Source organism: Macaca thibetana, chromosome X (assembly GCF_024542745.1).
Source record: "Macaca thibetana thibetana isolate TM-01 chromosome X, ASM2454274v1, whole genome shotgun sequence".
NCBI lineage: Eukaryota > Metazoa > Chordata > Mammalia > Primates > Cercopithecidae > Macaca > Macaca thibetana.
The window spans coordinates 150,401,848-150,425,503 of NC_065598.1; the positions used below are offsets into that span (position 1 = coordinate 150,401,848).

General features: G+C 38.8%; 1 pseudogene; it reads right to left on the reverse strand.

Moving 5' to 3' along the window:
- Nucleotides 1-6,285: 6,285 nt before the first annotated feature.
- Nucleotides 6,286-12,980, reverse strand: LOC126945942 (S-adenosylmethionine decarboxylase proenzyme-like; annotated as a pseudogene).
- Nucleotides 12,981-23,656: the final 10,676 nt, after the last annotated feature.

Here is a 23,656-nt window from a genome sequence, read left to right on the forward strand (position 1 = left end):
GGAGGACGTTTTGTTAAGTGAAATAAGCCAGGCACAGAAAGACTAATTTCACAAGTTCTCACTCACATGTAGCTAAAAATTAAAACAGTTGAACTCGTAGACACAGAGAGTAGAATAATGATTATCAGAGGCTGGGAAGGGTAATGGAGGGGAAATGAGGATGGTTAATGGGTGCACAAAAATAGAAAGAATGAATAACATCTAACATTTGATAGCTAAACAGGGTGATAATAGTAAAAAATAATTTACTCTATATTTTAGAATAATTAAAAGAGTGGGATTGGAATGTTCCTAACACAAAGAAATGATCAGGGCTTAGGGTGATGGATATTCCAACTACCCTGGTGTGATTATTATACATTATATGCCTATTTCAGAATGTCACATGTACCCCATGAATGTTTATGCCTATTAAACCAAAACTACTAAAATGTAAACATTTTCATAAAAAAGATATTTCACATAAATGAAAATGAAAAGCAAGCAGTAGTAGCTATAATTTTATCAGAAAAGTAAATATCAAATCAAAGATGAAAAAGAGACAAAGAAGAATCCTAGTCTCTGATAAAACAGACTTTAAACCATCAAAGATCAAAAGAGACAAAGATGGTCATTACATAATGGTAAAGGGATCAATTCAACAGGAAGAGCTAACTATCCTAAATATATATGCACCCAATACAGGAGCACCCAGATTCATAAAGCAAGTCCTTAGAGACTTACAAAGAGACTTAGACTCCCATTCAATAATAATGGGATACTTTAACGCCCCATTGTCAACATTAGACAGATCAATGAGACAGAAAGTTAACAAGGATATCCAGGAATTGAACTCAGCTCTGTACCAAGCAGACCTAATAGACATCTACAGAACTCTCTACCCCAAATCAACAAAATATACATTCTTCTCAGCATCACATCACACTTATTCCAAAATTGACCACATAGTTGGAAATAAAGCACTCCTCAGCAAATGTAGAAGAACAGAAATTATAACAAACTGTCTCTCAGACCACAGTGCAATCAAACTAGAACTCAGGACTAAGAAACTCAATCAAAAATGCTCAACTACATGGAAACTGAACAATCGGCTCCTGAATGACTACTGGGTACATAACGAAATGAAGGCAGAAATAAAGATGTTCTTTGAAACCAATGAGAACAAAGATACAACATACCAGAATGTCTGGGACACATTTAAAGCAGTGTGTAGAGGGAAATTTATAGCACTAAACGCCCACAAGAGAAAACTGGAAAGATCTAAAATTGACACCCTGGCATCACAATTAAAAGAACTAGAGAAGCAAGATCAAACACATTCAAAAGCTAGCAGAAGGCAAGAAATAACTAAGATCAGAGTAGAACTGAAGGAGATAGAGACACAAAAAACCCTTCAAAAAATCACTGAATCCAGGAGCTGGTTTTTTGAAACGATCAACAAAATTGATAGACCACTAGCAAGACTAATAAAGAAGAAAAGAGAGAAGAATCAAATAGATGCAATAAAAAATGATAAAGGGGATATCACCACTGACCCCACAGAAATACAAACTACCATCAGAGAATACTATAAACACCTCTATGCAAGTAAACTAGAAAAACTAGAAGAAATGGATAAATTCCTGGACACATACACTCTCTCAAGACTAAATCAGGAAGAAGTTGAATCCCTGAATAGACCAATAGCAGGCTCTGAAATTGAGGCAATAATTAATAGCCTATCAATCAAAGAAATCCAGGACCAGATGGAGTCACAGCTGAATTCTACCACAGGTACAAGAAGGAGCTGGTACCATACATTCTGAAACTATTCCGATCAATAGAAAAAGAAGGAATCTTCTCTAATTCATTTTATGAGGCCAACATCATCCTGATACCAAAGCCTGGCAGAGACACAACAAAAAAAGGGAATTTTAGACCAATATCCCGATGAACATCGATGCAAAAATCCTGAATAAAACACTGGCAAACCAAATCCAGCAGCACATCAAAAAGCTTATCCACCAGGATCAAGTGGGCTTCCTCCCTGGGATGCAAGGCTGGTTCAACATACACAAATCAATAAACATAATCCAGCATATAAACAGAACCAAAGACAAAAACCACATGATTATCTCAATAGATGCAGAAAAGGCCTTTGACAAAATTCAACAGCCCTTCATGCTAAAAACTCTCAATAAATTGGGGATTGATGGAACATATCTCAAAATAATAAGAGCTATTTCTGACAAACCCACAGCCAATATCATACTGAATGGGCAAAAACTGGAAGCATTCCCCTTAAAAACTGGCACAAGACAGGGATGCCCTCTCTCATCACTCCTATTCAGCATAGTGTTGGAAGTTCTGGCCAGTGCAATCAGGCAGGAGAAAGAAATAAAGGGTATTCAATTAGGAAAAGAAGAAGTCAAATTGTCCCTGTTTGCAGATGACATGATTGTCTATTTAGAAAACCCTATTGTCACCGAAGGAAGGGGAACATCACACACCGGGGCCTATCATGGGAAGGGGGGAGGGGGGAGGGATGGCATTGGGAGTTATACCTGATGTAAATGACGAGTTGAGGGGTGCTGACGAGTTGATGGGTGCAGCACACCAACATGGCACAAGTATACATATGTAACAAACCTGCACGTTATCCACATGTACCCTAGAACTTAAAGTATAATAATAATAAATAAATAAATTTTAAAAAAAAAGAATACCCTATTGTCGCAGCCCAAAATCTCCTCAAGCTGATAAGCAACTTCAACAAAGTCTCAGGATACAAAATCAACGTGTGAAAATCACAAGCATTCTTATACACCAATAACAGACAAACAGAGAGCCAAATAATGAATGAACTCCCATTCACAATTGCTTCAAATAGAAGAAAATACCTAGGAATCCAACTTACAAGGGATGTGAAGGACCTCTTCAAGGAGAACTAAAAACCACTGCTCAATGAAATGAAAGAGGACACAAACAAATGGAAGAACATTCCATGCTCATGGATAGGAAGAATCTATATCGTGATAATGGCCATACTGCCCAAGGTAATTCATAGATTCAAGGTCATCCCCATTAAGCTGCCAATGACTTTCTTCACAGAATTGGAAAAAACGGCTTTAAAGTTCATATGGAACCAAAAAAGAGCCCGCATCTCCAAGACAATCCTAAGTCAAAAGAGCAAAGCTGGAGGCATCATGCTACCTGACTTCAAACTATACTACAAGACTACAGTAACCAAAACAGCATGGTACTGGTACCAAAACAGAGATATAGACCAATGGAATAGAGCAGAGCCCTCAGAAATAATACCACACATCTACAACTATCTGATCTTTGACAAACCTGACAAAAACAAGAAATGGGGAAAGGATTCCCTATTTAATAAATGGTGCTGGGAAAACTGGCTAGTCATAAGTAGAAAGCTGAAACTGGATCCTTTCCTTACACCTTACACAAAAATTAATTCAAGATGGATTAGAGACTTAAATGTTAGACCTAAAACCATAAAAATCCTACAAGAAAACCTAGGCAATACCATTTAGGACATAGGCATGGGCAAGGACTTCACATTTAAAACACCAAAAGCAATGGCAATAAAAGCTAAAATTGACAAATGGGTTCTAATTAAACTAAAGAGCTTCTACACAGCAAAAGAAACTACCATCAGAATGAGCAGGCAACCTACAGAATGGGAGAAAATTTTTGCAAACTACTCATCTAACAAAGGGCTAATATGCAGAACCTACAAAGAACTCAAACAAATTTACAAGAAAAAAACAAACAACCCCATCAAAAGTGGGCAAAGGATATGAACAGACATTTCTCAAAAGAAGACATTTATGCAGCCAACAGAGACATAAAAAAATGCTCATCATCACTCACCATCAGAGAAATGCAAATCAAAATTGCAATGAGATACCATCTCACACCAGTTAGAATGGCAATCATTAAAAAGTCAGGAAACAACAGGTGCTGGAGAGGATGTGGAGAAATAGGAACACTTTTACACTGTTGGTGGGACTGTAAACTAGTTTAACCATTGTGGAAGACAGTGTGGCGATTCCTCAAGGGTCTAGAACTAGAAATACCATTTGACCCAGCCATTCCATTACTGGGTATATACCCAAAGGATTATAAATTACGCTGCTATAAAGACACGTGTACATGTATGTTTATTGTGGCACTATTCACAATAGCAAAGACTTGGAACCAACCCAAATGTCCATCAATGACAGACTGGATTAAGAAAATGTGACACATATACACCATGGAATACTATGCAGTCATAAAAAAGGATGAGTTCGTGTCCTTTGTAGGGACATGGATGCAGCTGGAAATCATCATTCTCAGCAAACTATCACAAGAACACAAAACCAAACACCGCATGTTCTCACTCATAGGTGGGAATTGAACAATGAGATCACTTGGACACAGGAAGGGGAACATCACACACTGGGGCCTGTTGTGGTGTTGGGGGAGAGATGGCATTAGGGGATATACCTACAGTAAATGATGAGTTACTGGGTGCAGCACACCAACATGGCACATGTATACATATGTAACAAACCTGCATGTTGTGCACATGTACCCTAGAACGTAAAGTATTAAAAAAAACTAGAAATCAATAGCAAGAGGAACATTTGAAAATATATAAACACATGGAAATTAAACAACAGGCTCTTGAACAACCAATGGGTGGAGGAAGCAATTAACAATAAAAATTTAAAATTCCTTGAAACAAATGAAATTAGAAACACATACCAAAACCAATGAACAGCAAAAACAGTTTTAAGACGCACATTTATAGCAATAATAACTTACCTCAAAAAACTAAAAACAATTTAGCAATGTATGTCAAGGAACCAGAAAATCAAAACTTAGCAATGTATGTCAAGGAACCAGAAAATCAAAGCAAAAAAACTCAGAATTAGTAAAAGTAAAGAAACAATAAAGATCAGATTAGATATAAACAAAATTGAGACTATAAAAAATACAAAACACCAACAAAATGAAAACATTTTTAAAAGAGAGAAACAAAATCAACAATACAGTAGCCTAAGAAAAAAAGAGAGAAGACTCAAATAAATAAAACATAACACAGAAATACAAAGGATCATAGACTACTATGAACTACTACTACTAGGCTAAGAAATAGGAAAACCTAGAAGAAAATTGATTGATTATTCTTGGGTACATACAATCTACAATGATGTGAATGAAGGAGAAGTAGAAAACCTGAACAGACCAATAAAAAGTTGTGAGATTTAATCAATAATAAGTCTCTCAACAAAGAAAAGTTCAGAAGCAAATGACTTCACCACTGAATTGCACCAAATCTTTAAAGAAGAATTAATACCAATTCTTTCAAACTATTCTAAAAATTGAAATAGAGGACACTTTTTCTAATTCATTCTACAAGGCCAGTGTAACCAAAAACCAGAGAAGGACACAATAAAAACAGAAAACTACAGGCCGATATCCTTGATGAACATAGATTTTTAAATCCTCAACAGAATACTAATAAACTGAATCCAACAATATATCAGAAAGATAATATACTGTAATCCCACCACTTTGAGAGGCCGAGGCGGGTGGATTGCTTGATCCCAGGAGTTTGAGACTAGCCTGGACAACATGACAAAACCACATCTCTACTAAAAATATAAAAATTAACTGGGCATGGTGGTGCACATCTGTAATCCCAGCTCCTCGGGAGGCTGAGGCATGAGAATCGTTTGAACATGGGAGGTGGAGGTTGCAGTGAGCTAAGATCGCACCACTGCACTCCAGCCTGGGTGACGGAGTGAGACTTTGTTTGAAAAAAAAAAATGCATTCTAGAAAGTGGAGGTAACTGAATGTAAAATTCTCACAGTAATTTAATAGAACTGTCCAGATGGTTAGCTGAGGCCAATACCTAATGAGGACAAAAGCCTTGTCTGTGAGGAATTTTGGATGATACCTGGAGAAATATTATGCTATGCATAAACCAAATTTAATTGCTTTCATGAGTGTTGTAAAGTTTCGTATAATAAAAGTTTTTTTCTACATGCATTTGAATTTCACAGCAAGAGTGGCAGAGAATACCTAAACACAGAAGAAAGCATTCATTCAAGACATCTAATTCCTTGATATAATGCATACAGTTCAAAATGATTACACTATCATTACATCTAGGGCTTTCTGTAAGTACAAGGTGGTGGCTGTGGAAAGCACTGCCCCCAGTATCAACATCTAGAAAGTATCCACCACCCTCTACGTGTGTTCTCTTTTTGTGTTTTTTTCTTCATTTTTTTTTAACTTTGCTGTTGCTAATTTTTAGCAAAGTGGGTAAAAATAGAATTGTAATCATTGAACATAGCACTCTGACAATCAAGACACTTAACACCTTAAATCTTCTGGGGCAAAGAAAGCACTGTGCAACATTTAGAAATCTGATTAACAAACAAGATCATCACAAATTTTCCTTGCTTAAAGACTTCCACAACTTTCCTAATCAGGTCATCATAGGAGGTCTGACTTGTTTGTTTCAAAGCTAACATAAGAAGATTCTGGTTCTGGGGTGATGTGAATAATAAGTTCCATCTGATTTCATTCCATTCATCAAATATTCAAAAGGATTAAATATTGTGTCATCAGTGACAGAACCTGGAATCAGGTCACAGATTCCACTCTTACGAGTGACATTCTTTGCAGTAACACCATCTTTCATGTAGAACTGGTCCATAACTGCTGGGTCAAGTTCACTTCATCAGAATTTCCAGGGTTTGATCTGGCTGACTGATTACCCAACTCTCTGGGAACTCCAGAGTACATAAGTACTACCAGTCAGAATTCATATATCCCATACGATATGCTGCTCCATTTGGGAAAATTGCATTAAGAAACTCTATGTCTTCCTGGAAATTCTGGTTAGGGTACCCTTGGTGAGAAGGCTTAATGAACTTCTTATAAGAATAAAAGAAGCTTTGAATAGAGTCAAACCCACTGTAATACCCAGCAAGCTTTGACAGAGGAACCAGTGCTTTAAGCAAGAGGGTGGTATCACATGTCTTCAAAATGAAACGTCTCTTGGAGACAAATATGCTACTCTCACTGAGTACATAAGCTTCCTGCTTGTCAGTTTTTGCCACACTTGATTGAACATTACACATTCTTCAAAAATATGTCCCACTCAGATCTTGGAGTACTGCTAAGATTCCCACATCCTTCGTTTGTATCAGGCTGCTACCAGGAGAACCAAACCTTCAGCAGCTTCTTGGTCCCTTCAAAAAAATTTTGCAGCTTCCATCACCATGAGACTAGCAAACAACCAATAACCACAGAAAATCAACTAAATTAAAGCTTTTCTCCTGCTGCTGCCACTGCTGCTGCAACTTGTTCTATCTGTGTTACTAAAGTCCGGGTTCCTTTCTTTGCTATAATTTTGTGATTGAAAGTTCAATGTGAGTCCATCGGAAATAAAGGCAGATACAGTTCAGTCTCTTGTATTTCACTGCTTCCCCATTAGAGAGAGTAGAGCAAGTGCCAGCTAATGTTGCCAGTGAAAGTCTAAACCTCTTTTCTTTATAAATTACCCAGTCTCAAGTGTTTCTTCATGACAATGCAAGAACAGCCTAACACAGTATTACATAATAATAAAGGGTGCAATACAACAAGAAGATTTAACTATCCTAAATATATATGCACCTAACATTGAGCACCCATATTCATAAAACAAGTTCTTCTTGGCCTATGAAAATAATTAGACAACCGCACAATCATAGAAGGTTCAATACCCCACTGACAGTGTTAGACAGATCACCAACACAGAAAACTAACAAAGAAACTGGACTTAAACTCAACCCTTGACTAATTGGAACTAATAGCTATCTACAGAACACTCCACCCAACAACCACAGAATATACATTCTTCTCATCGGCACACAGAACATATTCTAAGATCAACCACATGTTCAGTCATAAAGCAAGTCTCAATAAATAAAAAAATAAAATTGTACAAAGCATACTCTGAGACCACAGTGCAATAAAAATAGAAATCAATATAAAGAAGATCTCTAAAAACTACACAAATGCATGAAAATTAAACAACTTGCTCCTGAATGGCTCCTGAGTGAAGATCAAAATTAAGACAAAAAAATTCTTTGACATTAATGAAAATAGGGACACAACTTACCAAAATCTCTGGGATGCAGCTAAAGCTGTGTTAAGAGAAAATGTTATAGCCCTAAACACCTTCATCAAGAAGTTAAGATGGGCCGGGTGCGGTGGCTCACGCCTGTAATCCCAGCATTTTGGGAGGCCAAGGTGGGCAGATCACTTCAGGTCAGGAGTTCAAGACCAGCATGATCAACACGGTGAAACCCAGTCTCTGCTAAAAATACAAAAATTAGCCAGGCGTGGTAGCGCATGCCTGTAATCCCAACTACTAGGGAGGCTGAGGCAGGAGAATTGCTTGAACCCAGGGGGTGGAGGTTGCAGTGAGCTGTGATAGTGCCACTGCTCTCCAGCCTGGGCAACAGAGCCAGACTCCATCTCAAAAAAGAAGAAGAGGAAGAAGAAGAAGAAGAAGAAGAAGAAGAAGAAGAAGAAGAAGAAGAAGAAGAAGAAGAAGAAGAAGAAGAAGAAGAAGAAGAAGAAGAAGAAGGAGAAGAAGGAGGAGGAGGAGAAGAAGAAGAAGAAGAAGAAGAAGAAGAAGAAGAAGAAGAAGAAGAAGAAGAAGAAGAAGAAGAAGAAGAAGAAGAAGTTGTTGTTGTTAGAATGATCTTGCGTTAGGCTGTTCTTGCATTGCTATAAAGGAATACCTGAGACTGGGTAATTGATAAGAAAACAGGTCTAATTAGCTCACAGTTTTTCAGGCTGTATCAGAAGTATAGAACTGGCATCTGCTTCTGGGGAGGCCTCAGGAAACTTCCAATCATGGTGGAAGGGAAAGGGGGAGCAGGCAAGTCACATGGTGGGAGTAGAATCAAAAGATGGAGTGAGTGAGAAGGTGCTACATCTCACAAGATTCACTATTGTGAGGACAGCACCAAGCCATGAGAGATCCATCCCTATTACCCAAACACCTCTTACCAGGCCCCACCTCCAACATTGGAAATTACAATTCAACATGAGATTTGGTGAGGATACATGTTCAAACTATGTCAGATCCCAAATTAACAATCTAACTTTATACCTAAAGAAACTAAGACAAAAAAGAACAAATAAACCCCAAAGCTAGCAGAAGAAAATAAATAACTAAAATTAGAGAACTTAATGAAACTGAGATGCAAAAATCCATACCGAAAAAATCAATAAAACAAATAATTGGCTCTTTGAAAAAATAAATAAGATTGATAGACTGCTAGCTAGATTAATAAAGAAAAAAGAAAATTCAAATAAATACAATCAGAAATGATAAAGCTGACATTACAACTGATCTCACAGAAATACACAAGACCCTCAGAGAATACTATGAACAACTCTATGTAGGCAAATTAGAAAATCTAGAGGAAATGGATAAATTCCTGGAAACACACAGTCTTCCAAGATTGAATCAGGAAGTTATTAAAAGCCTGAATAGATGAGTATCAAACTCAGAAATTGAATCAACAATTAAAAAAACCTATCAACAAATAAAAGCCCTGGACTAAATGGATTCACAGCCAAATTCTACCAGATGTGTAAAGAACTGGTATCAATACTACTGAAACTGTTCCAAAAAATAGAGGAAGAGAGATATCTCCCTAACTCACTCTGTGAGGTCAGCATCAGCCTAATACCAAAATCTGGCAGACATGTTGAAGAAAGAAAACTTCAGGCCAACATCCCTGATGAACACAGATGCAAAACTCTTCCACAAACAGTGGCAAACCAAATCCAGCAGCACATCAAAAAGTTAATTCATCATGATTGATTAGACTTTGTTCCTGGGATGCAAGGTTGGTTCAACATATGCAAATCAATAAATGTGATTCACCATGTAAATAGAATTAAAAGCCAAAACCATATGATCATCTCAATAGACACAGAAAAGATTTTCAATAAAATCCAACATGCCTTCATGATTAAAAAAAAAACCCTCAACAGACTAGGCATCGAAAAAACATACCTCAAAATAATAAGAGCTATATATGACAAACCCACAGCCAATATCATACTAAACAGTCAAAAGCTGGACCTATTCCCCTTGAGAAGTGGAACAAGACAAGGATGTCCACTCTCACCACTTCTATTCAACATAGTACTGAAAGTCTTAGCGAGAGCAATTAGGCAAGAGAAAGAAATAAAAGGCATCCAAATAAGAAAAGAAGTCAAATTATCTCTCTTCATTGACAATATGATTCTATACTTAGAAAACCCTAAAGACTCTGCCAAAAGGCTACTAGAACTGATACATGATTTTAGCAAGGTTTCAGGATACAAAATAAATGTGCAAACTCAGTAGCATTTCTATAAACCAATAACACCCAGGCTGACAGTAAAACCAAAAGCACAATCCCATTTACAACACCCACAAATAAAATGAAATACCAAGGAATACAGCTAACCAAGGAGATGAAAGATCTTTACAAGGAGAACTACAAACCACTGCTGAAATAAATCAGAAATGGCACAAATAAGTGTAAAAACATTCCATGCTCATGGATTGGAAGAATCAATATTGTTAAAATGACCATACTGCCCAAAGCAATTTACAGATTCAACACTATTCCTATCAAACTATTGACATCATTATTCACAGAATTAAGGGAAAGAACTATTCTAAAATTCATATGGAACTAAAAAAGAGCATGAATAACCAAAGCCAAAGTAATCTGAAGCAAAAAGAACATCACACTACCCAACTTTGTGCTACAGGGCTACAGTAACCAAAACACCATGGTACTGGCACAAAAACAGACACATAAAACAATGGAACAGAATAGAAAACTTATAAATAAAGCCACACACCTACAACCACCAGATCTTCAAAAAGGCCAACAAAAATAAGCAATGGAGAAAGGGCTCCCTATTAAACAAATGGCACTGGGATTACAGGATACCCGTCTGCAGAAGAATGAAAATTATACCCTTAACTTTCATCATATCCAAAAATTAACTTGAGGAATTAAAGATTTAAATGTAAGACCTCAAAGTATAAAAATCCTAGAAAACCTAGGAAATACCCTTCTCAGCCTTGGCAAAGAATTTATGGCTGATATGGTTCAGCCATGTCCCCACCCAAATCTCACCTTGAATTGTAATAATCCCCACATGTGAAAGACAGGGCCAGGTGGAGATAATTGAATCATAGTCCCCCATACTGTTCTTGTGGTAGTGAATAAGTGTCATGAAATCTGATGGTTTTATAAATGGGAGTTCCCCTGCACAAGCTATCTTGCCTGCCACCATGTAAGATGTGACTTAGCTCTTCATTCACCTTCTGCCATGATTGTGAGGCCTCCCCAGTCATGTGGAACTGTGAGTAAATTAAACATCTTTCCTTTATAAATTACCTAGTCTCAGAATGTCTTTATTAGCATGAGAATAGACTGATACAGTAAATTGGTACTGGTAGAGTGGAATGCAGCTGTAAAGATACACGAAAATGTAAGTGACTTTGGAACCAGGTAACAGGCAGAGGTTGGAACAGTTTTGAGGGTTCAGAATAAGACAGAAAAATGTGGGAAAGTTTATAACTTCCTAGAGACTGGGAGGGCTCAGAAGAAGACAGAAAGATGAAGGAAAGTTTGCAACTTCCTAGAGACTTGTTGAATGATTTTGACCAAAATGCTGATAATGATATGGACAATAATGCCCAGGCTGAGGTGGTCTCAGATGGAGATGAGGAATTCATTGGAAACTGGAGAAAAGGTGATTCTTGCTATGTTTTAGCAAAGAGCTTGGCAGTACTTTGTCCCTGCCCTAGAGATCTGTGGAACTTTCAACCTGAAAGAGATGATTTAGGGTACCTGGTGGAATAAATTTCTAAGGAGCAAAGCATTCAAGAGGTGACTTGGGTGCTGTTAAAAGCATTCAGTTTTATGCATTCACAAAGATATGGTTTGGAATAGGAACGTGTGTTTAAAGCGGAAGCAGAGCATAAAAGTTTGGAAAATTTGCAGCTAGAAGATCCCGATAGAAAAGAAAAACACATTTTCTGAAGAGAAATTCAAGCCAGCTGCAGAAATTTGCATAAGTAACAAGGAGTCAAATGTTAATCACCAATGGAATGTGGAAAATGTCTCCAGGGCATATCAGAGGTCTTCACAGCAGTCCCTCCCATCACAGGCCTGGAGGCCTAGGAGCAAAAATGGTTTAATGGGCAGGGCCCAGGGCCTTGCCGCTTCGTGCAGTCTCAGGACTTGGTGCCCTGCATCCCAGCCATGGCTAAAAGGGGCCAATGTAGAGCTTCGGCCATTGCTTCAGAGGATGCAAGCCCCAAGTCTTGGTGGCTTCCATGTGGTGTTGGGCCTGTGGGTGAACAAAAGTCAAGAATAGAGGTTTGGAAACCCCCACTTAGATTTTAGAGGACGTATGGAAATATCTGGATGTCCAAGCAGAAGTCTGCTGCAGGGACAGAGCCCTCATGGAGAACCTCTGTTAAGGCAGTGTGGGAGGGAAATATATGGGTGGAGCCCCCACACAGCATTTCCACTGGGGCACTGCCTAGTAGAGCTGTGAGAAGAGGGCCACCATCCTCCAGACCCCAGAATGGTAGATTCACTGACAGCTTGCACCAGGTGCCTGGAAAAACTGCAGACACTCAATGCCAGCCTGTGAAAGCAGCTGGGAAGGAGGCTCTACCCTGCAAAGCCACAGGGGCGTAACTGCCCAAGGCCATGGGAGCCCATCTCTTGCATTGGCATGACCTGGATGTGAGACGTGGAGTCAAGAGTGATCATTTCAGGGCTCTGAGATTTGACTTCCCCATTGGATTTTGGACTTGCATGGGGCCTGTAGCCTCTTCGTTTTGGCCAATTTCTCCCATTTGGAATGCGTATTTACACAACGCCCATACCTCCATTATATCCAGGATGTAACTAACTTGCTTTTGATTTTACAGGCTCATAGGCAGAAGGGACCTGCCTTGTCTCAAATGAGACTTTGGACTGTGGACTTTTGAGTTGATGCTGAAATGAGTTAAGACTTTGGGGGCTGTTGCGAAAGCATGATTTGTTTTGAATTGTGAAGATATGAGATTTTGGAGAGGCCAGAGGTGGAATGATATGGTTTAGCTATGTCCCCACCCAAATCTCACCTCGATTTGTAATAATCCCCCTGTGTCAAGGGTGGGGCCAGGTGGAGATAATTGAATCATGGGGCCAGTTTCCCTGTGGGGAAAAGAAAGAGAGATCAGACTGTTACTGTGTCTATATAGAAAGAAGTAGACATAAGAGACTCCATTTTGTTCTGTATTTGAGATGATGTTAGTCTGTGACCCTACTCCCAACCTTGTCTGGTCCCCTGGGCCCACTTTTTCTTTCTCTATATTTTGTCTCTGTGTCTCATTTCTCAAGTCTCTCATTCCACCTAACAAGAAACGCCCACAGGTGTGGAGGGGAAGGCCACCCCTTCATTTCCCCAATACCACTCTCATGGTAGTGAATAAGTCTCAGGAGATCTGATGGTTTTATAATTGGGAGTTCCCTTGCACGAGCTCTCTTGCCTGCTACCATGTAAGATGTGACTTTTCTCCTCATTCACCTTCCACCATGATTGTGAGGCCTTCCCAGCCATGTGGGATTATGAGTCAATTAAACCTCTTTCATTTATAAATTACCCAGTCTCAGGTATGTCTTTATTAGCAGCATGAGAACAGACTAATACAATGGCTAAGTGCCCAAAAACAATTGCTACAAAAACAAAAAATTGAAAAATGGGACCTAATTAATAAAGAGCTTCTGCACAGCAAAAGAAAGCATCAACAGAGTAAACAGACAACCTACAGAATGGGAGAAAATATTCACAGACTATATATCCAACAAAGGTCTAATATCCAGAATATACAAGGAATTGAAACAAATCAACAAGCAAAAAGCAATCCCATTTTTTAAAATGGACATTTCTCTAATTATCAGTGATGTTGAGCTTTTCTCATATGTTTGTTAGCTGCATGAATGTCTTCTTTTGGGAAGTGTCTGTTCATGTCCTTTGCCCACTTTTTCATGGTGTTGTTTGTTTTTCTTGTAAATTTGTTTAAGTGCCTTGTAGACTCTAGATATTAGACCTTTGTCAGATAAATGGATTGCAAAAATTTTGTCCCATTCTGTAGGTTTTCTGTTCACTTTGATTATAGTTTCTTCTGCTGTGCAGATGCTCTTTAGTTTAATTAGATTTCATTTGTCAATTTTTGCTTTTGCTGCAATTGCTTTTGGTGTTTTCATCACGAAATCTTTGCTCGTGTCTATGTCCTGAATGGTACAGCCTAGATTTTCTTCTAGGGTTTTTACAGTATCAGGCTTTACATTTAAGTCTTTAATCCATCTTGAGTTAATTTTTGTATAAGGTGTAATCAAAACCACAATGAGATACCATCTCACGCCAATCAGAATGGCAATTATTACAAAGTCAAGAAACAACAGATGTTGGCAAGGTTGTGGAGGAAAAGGAACAGTTTTACACTGTAGGTGGGAATGTAAATTAGTTTAACCATTGTGGAAGATAATGTAGTGATTCCTCAAAGAGATAAAGACAGAAAGACTATTTACCAAGCAATTCCATTACTGGGTATATACCCAAAGGAATATAAATCATTTTATTATAAAGATACCTGTATGCATATGTTCATTGCAACACTATTCACAATAGCAAAGACATGGAATCGACCTAAATGCCTATCAATGATAGACTGGATAAAGAAAATGTGGTACATATATACCATGGAATACTATGCAGCCATAAAAAGTAAAAAAGAGCATGTCCTCTGCAGGGACATGGATGGACTGGAAGCCATTATCCTCAGCAAACTAATGCAGGAACAGAAAACAAAATACCAAAAGTTATTGTTTATAAGTGTGAGCTAAATGGTGAGAACACATGGACACATAAAGGGGAGCAACACACATTGGGGCCTATTGGAGGGTGGAGGGTTGGAGCACATCAGGAATAATAGCTAATGGACGCTGCACTTAATACCTAGGTGATGGGTTGATCTGTGCAGCAAACCACCATGGCACACATTTACCTATGTAAAAAACCTGCACATCCTGCACCTGTACCCTGGCATTTAAAATAAAAGTTGATGAAAAAAATGGGCAAAGGACATGAACAGACAATTCTCAAAAGAACACATACATGCAGCCAATAAGCATAGGAAAAAAGCTCAATATTACTCATTATTAGAGAAATGCAAAGCAAAACCACAATGATGTAGCATTTCACACCAGTCAGAATGACTATTATTAAAAAGTTGAAAAGCAACAGATGCTAGTGAAGCTGCAGAGAAAAAGGAACACTAATATACTGTTGCTGGAAATGAAAATTAATTCAGCCACTGTAGAGAGCAATTTGAAGATTTCTCAAAGAACTAAGAATTAAACTATCATTTGACCCAGCAATCCCGATACTGCGTGTATACCCAAAGGGAAATAAGTCATTCTACCAAAAAGACACATGCACCCATATGTTCATTGCAATGCTATATTCAAAATCAAGGCGGGTGGATTGCCTGAGGTCAGGAGTTTGAGACCAGCCTGACCAACATGGCGAAATCCCGTCTCTACTAAAAATACAAAAATTAGCCAGAGATGGTGGTGGGCGCCTGTAATTCCAGCTACTGGGGAGACTGAGGCAGGAGAATCACTTGAACCTAGGAGGTGGAGGTTGCAGTGAGCTGAGATAATGCCACTGCACTCCAGCCTGGGCGACAGAGAGAGACTCCGTCTCAAAAAAAGAAAAAAAATAGAAAAGACATGGAATCACCTATATGCCCACAAATGGTAGATTTGATAAAGAAAATGTGGTACATATACACCATGGAATACTATGCAGCCATAAAAAGAATGAAATCATGTCCTTTGCAGCAACATGGATGGAACTGGAGGCCATAATCCCAAGAGAATTAACACAGAAACAGAAAACCAAATACCATGTTCTCGCAAGTGAGAGCTAAAGATTGAGCACACATAGATATAAAGATGGGAACAATAGACACTGTGGACTACTAGAGGTGGGAGGAGGCGAGGGAGAGTGGATTTGAAAAACTTCCTATTGGGTACTAGACTCACTATAATATACCCATGTAACAAACCTGCACATGTACCCTCTATATCTAAAATAAAAGTTGAAGTTTTTTTTTTTTAATGAGACAGAGATATTGGATCCTGAAAAGAAAAGAAATCAAGACTGGGCACCGTGGCTCATGCCTGTAATCCTAGCACTTTGGGAGGCCAAGGAGGTCGTATCACGAAGTCAGGAGTTCAAGACCAGCCTGGCCAACATGGTGAAACTAAAATACAAAAATTAGCCAGGTGTGGTGGCATGCGCCTGTAATCCCATCTACTCGGGTGGCTGAGACAGGAGAATTGCTTGAACCCAGGAGGTGGAAGTTACAGTGAGCCAAAATTGCACTACTGCGCTCTAGCCTGGGCAATAGAGCAAGACTCTGTCTCTGAAAAAAAAAAAAAAAAAAAAAAAAAAAAAAAGGAAAGAAAGAAAAAGAAATCAAAAGGCAATCCCATTTACAATAGATGCCAAAAAAAAAAAAAAAAAAAAAAAACCAACCAAACAAACAAAAAAAAAACCCCTAGAAATAAATTTAACCAGGGTGGTGAGAAACCTCTACAAGGAAAACTACAAAACACTGTTGAAAGGAGATGAAGCGAACACAAACAAATGGAAAGACATCCCATGCTCATGGATTGAAATAGTTAATATTGTTAAAATGACCATAATACCCAAAGCAATCTACAGATTCAAGGCAATCCCTATCAAAATGCCAATGACATTCTTCACAGAATAGGAAAAAATATTTTAAATTTGTATGGGGCCACAAAAGAACCCCAAATAGCCAAAGCAATCCTGAACATAAAGAACAAAGCTGAAGGCACTACACTACCAGACTTCCAAATATACTACAAAGCTATAGTAACCAAAAACAGCATGGTACTGGCATAAAACCACACAAATAGGCCAATGAAACAGAATAAAGAAACCATAAATTTCTTCACATATCTACAGCCAAATGATTTTTGACAAAGTCATCAAGAACACTCAGTGGTGAAAGGACAGTCTCTTTAGTAAATGACGCTGGGAAAACTAAATATCCATGTGCAGAAGAATGAAATTAGACTTCCACCTCTTACCCTATACAAAAATCAACTCAAAATGGATCAAAGACCTAAATGTAAGACTTGACACTGTAAACTACTAGAAAAAACAATAGGAGAAATACTTCAGGACATTGGTCTGGAAAATGACTTTATGTATAAGACCTAAAAAGCATAGGCAACAAATGCAAAAATGAACTAATGGGATTATATCAAACTAAAATCTCTGCACAGCAAAAGAAACAAGAGAGTGAAAAGACAACCTACAGAACAGAATAAAATATCCACAGACTATTGATCAGATAGGATATTAATATCGAGCCCATACAAGGAATGCAAGCATCTCAATAGCAAAAATATGAACAGTCTGATTTTAAAATGGGCCAATGATCTGAGCAGACATTTCTCAAAAGAAGACATACAAATGGCCGATAAATAAATGAAAAAATGTTCAACCTCACTCATCATCAGGAAAATCCAAACAAAACCATAATAAGGTAGTGTCTCACCCTCTTTAGAATGACCATTATCAAAAAGACAAAAATAACAAATGCTGGCAAGGATGCAGAGGAAAGGAAACTTTTATACACTATTAGTGGGAATGTAAATTAGTATAGCCACTATGGAGAACAGTATGGAGGTTCCTCAAAAAACTAAAAATAGAGCTACCATATGACCTAGCAACCCCACCACTGGGAATTTATCCAAAGGAAAGGAAAGCAGTATATCAAAGAGACACCTGCACCTCCATATTTACTGCAGCACTATTCACAATAGCCAAGATATGAAATCAATATGTGTCCAACAACAGATGAATGGATAAAGCAAATGTGGTATATGTCATGGAATACTATTCAGTTATAAAAAGAATGAAATCCTGTCATTTGCAGCAACATGGAGGGAACTGGAGGACATTCTGTTAAGTAAAGTAAGCCAGGAACAGAAAGTAAAACATTGCATATTCTCACTCATATGTGGAAGCTAATAACAGTTGAGCTCACAGAAGTAAAAAGTAGAACAGAGACTACTAGAGGCTGGGAAGGGTTGGGGAAAAGGGGGAATAGGCAGAGATTTGTTAAAGGTTACAAAATTACAGCTAGATAGAAAGAATAAGTTCTAGTGTTCTTTCTATAGCACTGTAGGATGACTATAGTTAACAATGATGTATAGTTTCAAATAGTTAGAAGGAGGAAATTGAATGCTTCCAACACAAACAAATAATAAATGTTTGAGGTGATAGATATGCTACATACTGATGAGATCCTAATCTGATCACTATACAGTATATGTATTGAAACATCACTATGTACCCCATAAATATGTACAAATATTACAAGTCAATTTAAAAAAATAAATACCAAAAAATGAAGTCACCATTTTGTTTTTCATTCAAAACCTTGCCATCCTTTTTTTTTTTTTTTTTTTTTTTTTTTTTTTTTTTTTTTTTTTTTTTTTTTTGAGATGGAGTTTTGCTCTTGTTGCCCAGGCTGGAGTGCAATGGCACAATCTTGGCTCACTGCAACCTCCGCCTCCCAGGTTCAAGCAATTCTCCTGCCTCAGCCTCCCAAGTAGCTGGGATTAATGACATGTGCCACCACGCCTGGATAATTTTGTATTTTTAGTAGAGACAGGGTTTCTCCATGTTGGTCAGGCTTGTTTTGAACTCCCAGCCTCAGGTGATCCACCTGCCTTGGCCTCCCAAAGTGCTGGGATTACAGTCATGAACCACCATGCCTGGCCGCTTGTCATCCTTTTGTATGCACTATTATGTCTCCCTTGGCATAGCTTAACCTAGTACTCTATACTTTTATTTCCTAATACTTTATCACAGTTTAGAACTATATTTATTGATTTTATTTATATTATGTTTCCCCCACTAGACTTGTCCAATAAATGTAAACAAGAACTGTGTCTGTTTGGCTTACTATCCTATTTCCAGAACCTGGCACATAGTAGGCACTCAATAAATTTGTGTTGAATGACTACACGACACCATAATCCTTCCAATCACCCAATCTAGAAACTTGGGAGTTATCCTCCCTCATTTGCCATGTTGTCACTCCCCAATGAGTCATCAATTCTTATAGATTTTACCTCCTCAACAACTCATATCTATCACCAGTGCTCATATCATTTCTTAAAGCATTTAATAGTTTCCTGTTTTTTGTTTTTTGTTTTGTTTTGTTTTTTTTTTTTTGAGATGACGTCTCACTCTGTCACCGAGGCTGGGGTGCAGTGGGATAACCTTGGCTCACTGCAACATCCGCCTCCTAGGTTCAAGTGATTCTCCTGCCTCAAAGGCCTATTTTCATCATATTAAATTATTAAACAGGGACATTCTCAGTTACCTCTGTTATCATGGTAGTTTTGTTCACAGTATATTTTGAGATGGGTTTTTTGAGCTCTCATTACCCTTATAGTTTATAACATAGTTGCCTACTGCAGTGTATTTATTTTGTAATAAAGGCTACCATTATCAAATTATATGGTTTGGCTCTGTCCCCACCCAAATGTCATCTTGAATTTCCACATGTTGGAGGGGCCCAGTGGGAGATCATTGAATCATGGGGGCAGGTCTTTCTCATGCTGTTCTCATGATAGTGAATAAGTCTCACAAGATCTGATGGCTCTAAAAAGGGGAGTTCCCCTGCACAAGCTCTCCTCTCTTGTCTGCCACCATGCGAGATGTACCTTTCACCTTCCACCATGATTGTGAGGCCTCACCAGCCATGTGGAACTGTAAGTCCAATAAGCCTCTTTCTTTTGTAAATTGCACAATCTTGGGTATGTCTTTATCAGCAGCATGAAAACGGACTAATACAGTAAATTGGTACCAGTAGAGTGCAGTGCTGCTGAAAAGATACCCAAAAATGTGGAAGTGACTTTGGAACTTGATAACAGGCAGAGGTTGGAACAGTTTGGAGGGCTCAGAAGGAGACAGGAAAATGTGGGAAAGTTTGGAACTTCCTAGAGACTTGTTGAATGGCTTTGACAAAAATGCTGATAGTGATGTGGACAATGAAATCCAAGCTGAGGTTATCTCAGATGGAGATGAGGAACTTGTTGGAAACTGGAGTGAGGGTGACTCTTGCTATGTTTTAGCAAAGATACTGGCAGCATTTTGCTTCTGTCCTAGAGATTTGTGGAACTTTGAACTTGAGAGAGATGATTTAGGGTATCTGGTAGAAGAAATTTCTAAGCAGCAAAGCATTCAAGAGGTGACTTGGGTGTTGTTAAAGACATTCAGTTTTAAAAGGGAAACAGAGCATAAAAGTTTGGAAAACTTGCAGCCTGATAGTGCAATAGAAAAGAAAATCCCATTTTTCTGAGGAGAAATTCAAGCTGGCTGCAGAAATTTGCATAAGTAACAAGGAGCTGAATGTTAATCACCAAGACAATGGGGAAAATATCTCCAGGGCATGTCAGAGACATTTTTGGCAGCCTCTCCCATCACAGGCCCAGAGGTTTAGGAGGATAAAATGGTTTTGTGGGCTGAGCAAAGTGTCCCTCTGCTGTGTGCAGTCTAGAGACTTGGCGCCCTGCATCCCAACCACTCCAGCTGTAACCAGAGAACCCCAGCCTAGATTTCAGAAGATGCATGGAAAAGGCTGGATGTCCAGGCAGAAGCTTGCTGCAGGGGTGGACCCCCATGAAGAACCTCTGCTAGGGCAGTGCAGAAGGGAAATGGGGTCTGAGCCCCCACACAGAGTCCCTACTGGGGCACTGTCTAGTGGAGTTATGAGAAGAGGACCACTATTCTCCAGATCTCAGAATGGTAGATCCATTGACAGTTTGCACCATGCACCTGGAAATGCCACAGGCACTCAATGCCAGCCTGTGAAAGCAGCCAGAAGGGAGGCTACATCCTGCAAAGCCACAGGGGCAGAGCTGCCCAAGATCATAGGAAACCACCTCTTGCATCGGTGTTACCTGGATGTGAGACATGGAGTCAAAACAGATCATTTTGGAGCTTTAAGAAATGACTGCCCTGCTGGATTTCAGACTTGCATGGGGCCTATAGCCCTTTGTTTTGGACAACTTCTCCCATTTGAAATGGCTGTATTTATACAATGCCTATACCTCCATTGTATCTAGGAAGTAACTAACTTGCTTTTGATTTTACAGGCTCCTAGGTGGAAGGGACTTGCCTTGTCTTGAATGAGATTTTGGACTGCAGACTTTTGAGTTAATGCTGAAATGAATTAAGACTTTAGGGGACTGTTGGGAAAGCATGATTGGTTTTGAATTGTGAGGACATGAGATTTGGGAGAGGCCAGGGGTGGAATCATATGGTTTGGCTGTGCCCCAACCCAAATGTCATCTTGAATTTCCATGTGTTGTGAGAGGGACCCAGTGGGAGGTAATTGAATCATGGGGGCAGGTCTTTCCCATGCTGTTCTCATGATAGTGAAGAAGTCTCACAATATCTGATGGTTTTATAAATGGGAGTTCCCCTGCACAAGCTCTCTTCTCTTGTCTGCTTCCATGTGAGACATGCCTTTCACCTTCCACCATGACTGTGAGGCCTCCTAAGCCACGTGGAACTGTAAGTCCAATAAACCTCTTTCTTTTGTAAATTGCTCAATCTTGGGTATGTCTTTATCAGCAGTGTGAAAATGGACTAATACGCCAAATATCTACTATGTGACAGATAATAATATTATGAGGTAAGTATTTATTGTTGTTATCATTATCTGAATTTAAGTGTGGTACTAAAGGCTTGGAGAGGTTAAGTAATGTCCCCAAAGCCACACAGATGTGGCAAAGGCAAGATTCAAACCCTGGGTTGTTTGATTATTAGAGTCTCTTCTCTTTTTACCACATCACTATTATCTCCAGTCATTAGAACCTGTATTGTCATTGCTCACGTTACTAGCTCTTCATAATTTTTGAAGTACTCTGATACATTATCTCATTGAATCTTATTACAATGGTCTGAGAATGTGAGGGTCAGAGAGAAGTCCTTTGACCTAGGTCACAGAGTGAGCTAATGGAATCCAAGGCTTCTGACTCTGTCTGTATCACTTTCCATTATATCATGCTGTCTTTGGCAGTACTCTCAGACAGGAAACTCATTTCTTTCTCATATTAGCTGTCAGCACAGAATTGAGCACAAAGTTGCTGCTTAATATGTTTCTTGGTTTTAAAACTTGATTTAACATAATGCTCAGGATTTTTACAAGTACAGCTTCCTAACAACTTGAGTGATGATATCTATCCCTTTAGTTTCTCAGAAAACAGAAATTTTCCTAAATTAATCTACTCATACTTACTTGGTATATAACCAACCCTTAATTACTTCTTGCTTTCAAATCTTCAGTAACAACATTCTCTACAGTCTTCTAAATAGAATCAAATTATCTTTATGATTTTTTTTTTGACAAGGTCTCACTCTGTCACTCAGGTTGGAGTGCAATGGTGTGATCAGGGCTTACTGCAGCCTCAACCTCCTTGGGATCAGGTGATCCTCCCACGTCAGCCTCCTGAGTAGCTGGGACTACAACCATGTGCCACCATGCCCAGCTAATTTTTGCATTTTCTGCAGAGACAGAGTCTCACTATATTGCCGAGCTGGTCTCAAACTCCTGGGTTCAACAAATCTGCCCGCCTCAGCCTCCCAAACTGCTAGGATTACAGGTGTGATCCACCGCCCCTAGCCTATGATCTCTTTTTCTAAGCAACATCCTTTTTACTTTAATCTAGTCCTCCACTTAATACCAGTTCGCCGAAACAACAGAGAACTTTTCTACATACCTAAGAACTATCACCATTGCCCTCCTTTACAATATTCTTGTGTTCAAATACACAGTGAATTAAAGATGATTCTTAACTTCTTAACTACTCACATATCATGTGGGAATTTTCTTTTTTATTATTATTATACTTTAAGTTCTAGGGCACATGTGAACAACGTGCAGGTTTGTTACATATATATACATGTGCCATGTTGGTGTGCTGCACCCATCGACTCGTCAGCACCTATCAACTCTTCATTTACATCAGGTATAACTCCCAATGCAATCCCTCCCCTCTCCCCCGTCCCCACAATAAGCCCCAGTGTGTGATGTTCCCCTTCTCGTGTCCAAGTGATCTCATTGTTCAATTCCCACCTATGAGTGAGAACATGCAGCGTTTGGTTTTCTGTTCTTGTGATAGTTTGCTGAGAATGATGGTTTCCAGCTGCATCCATGTCCCTACAAAGGACACAAACTCACCCTTTTTTATGGCTGCATAGTATTCCATGGTGTATATGTGCCACACTTTCTTAATCCAGTTTGTCACTGATGGACATTTGGGTTGATTCCAAGTCTTTGCTATTGTGAGTAGTGCCGCAATAAACATATGTGTGCATGTGTCTTTATAGCAGAATGATTTATAATCCTTTGGGTATATACCCAGTAATGGGATGGCTGGGTCAAATAGTATTTCTAGT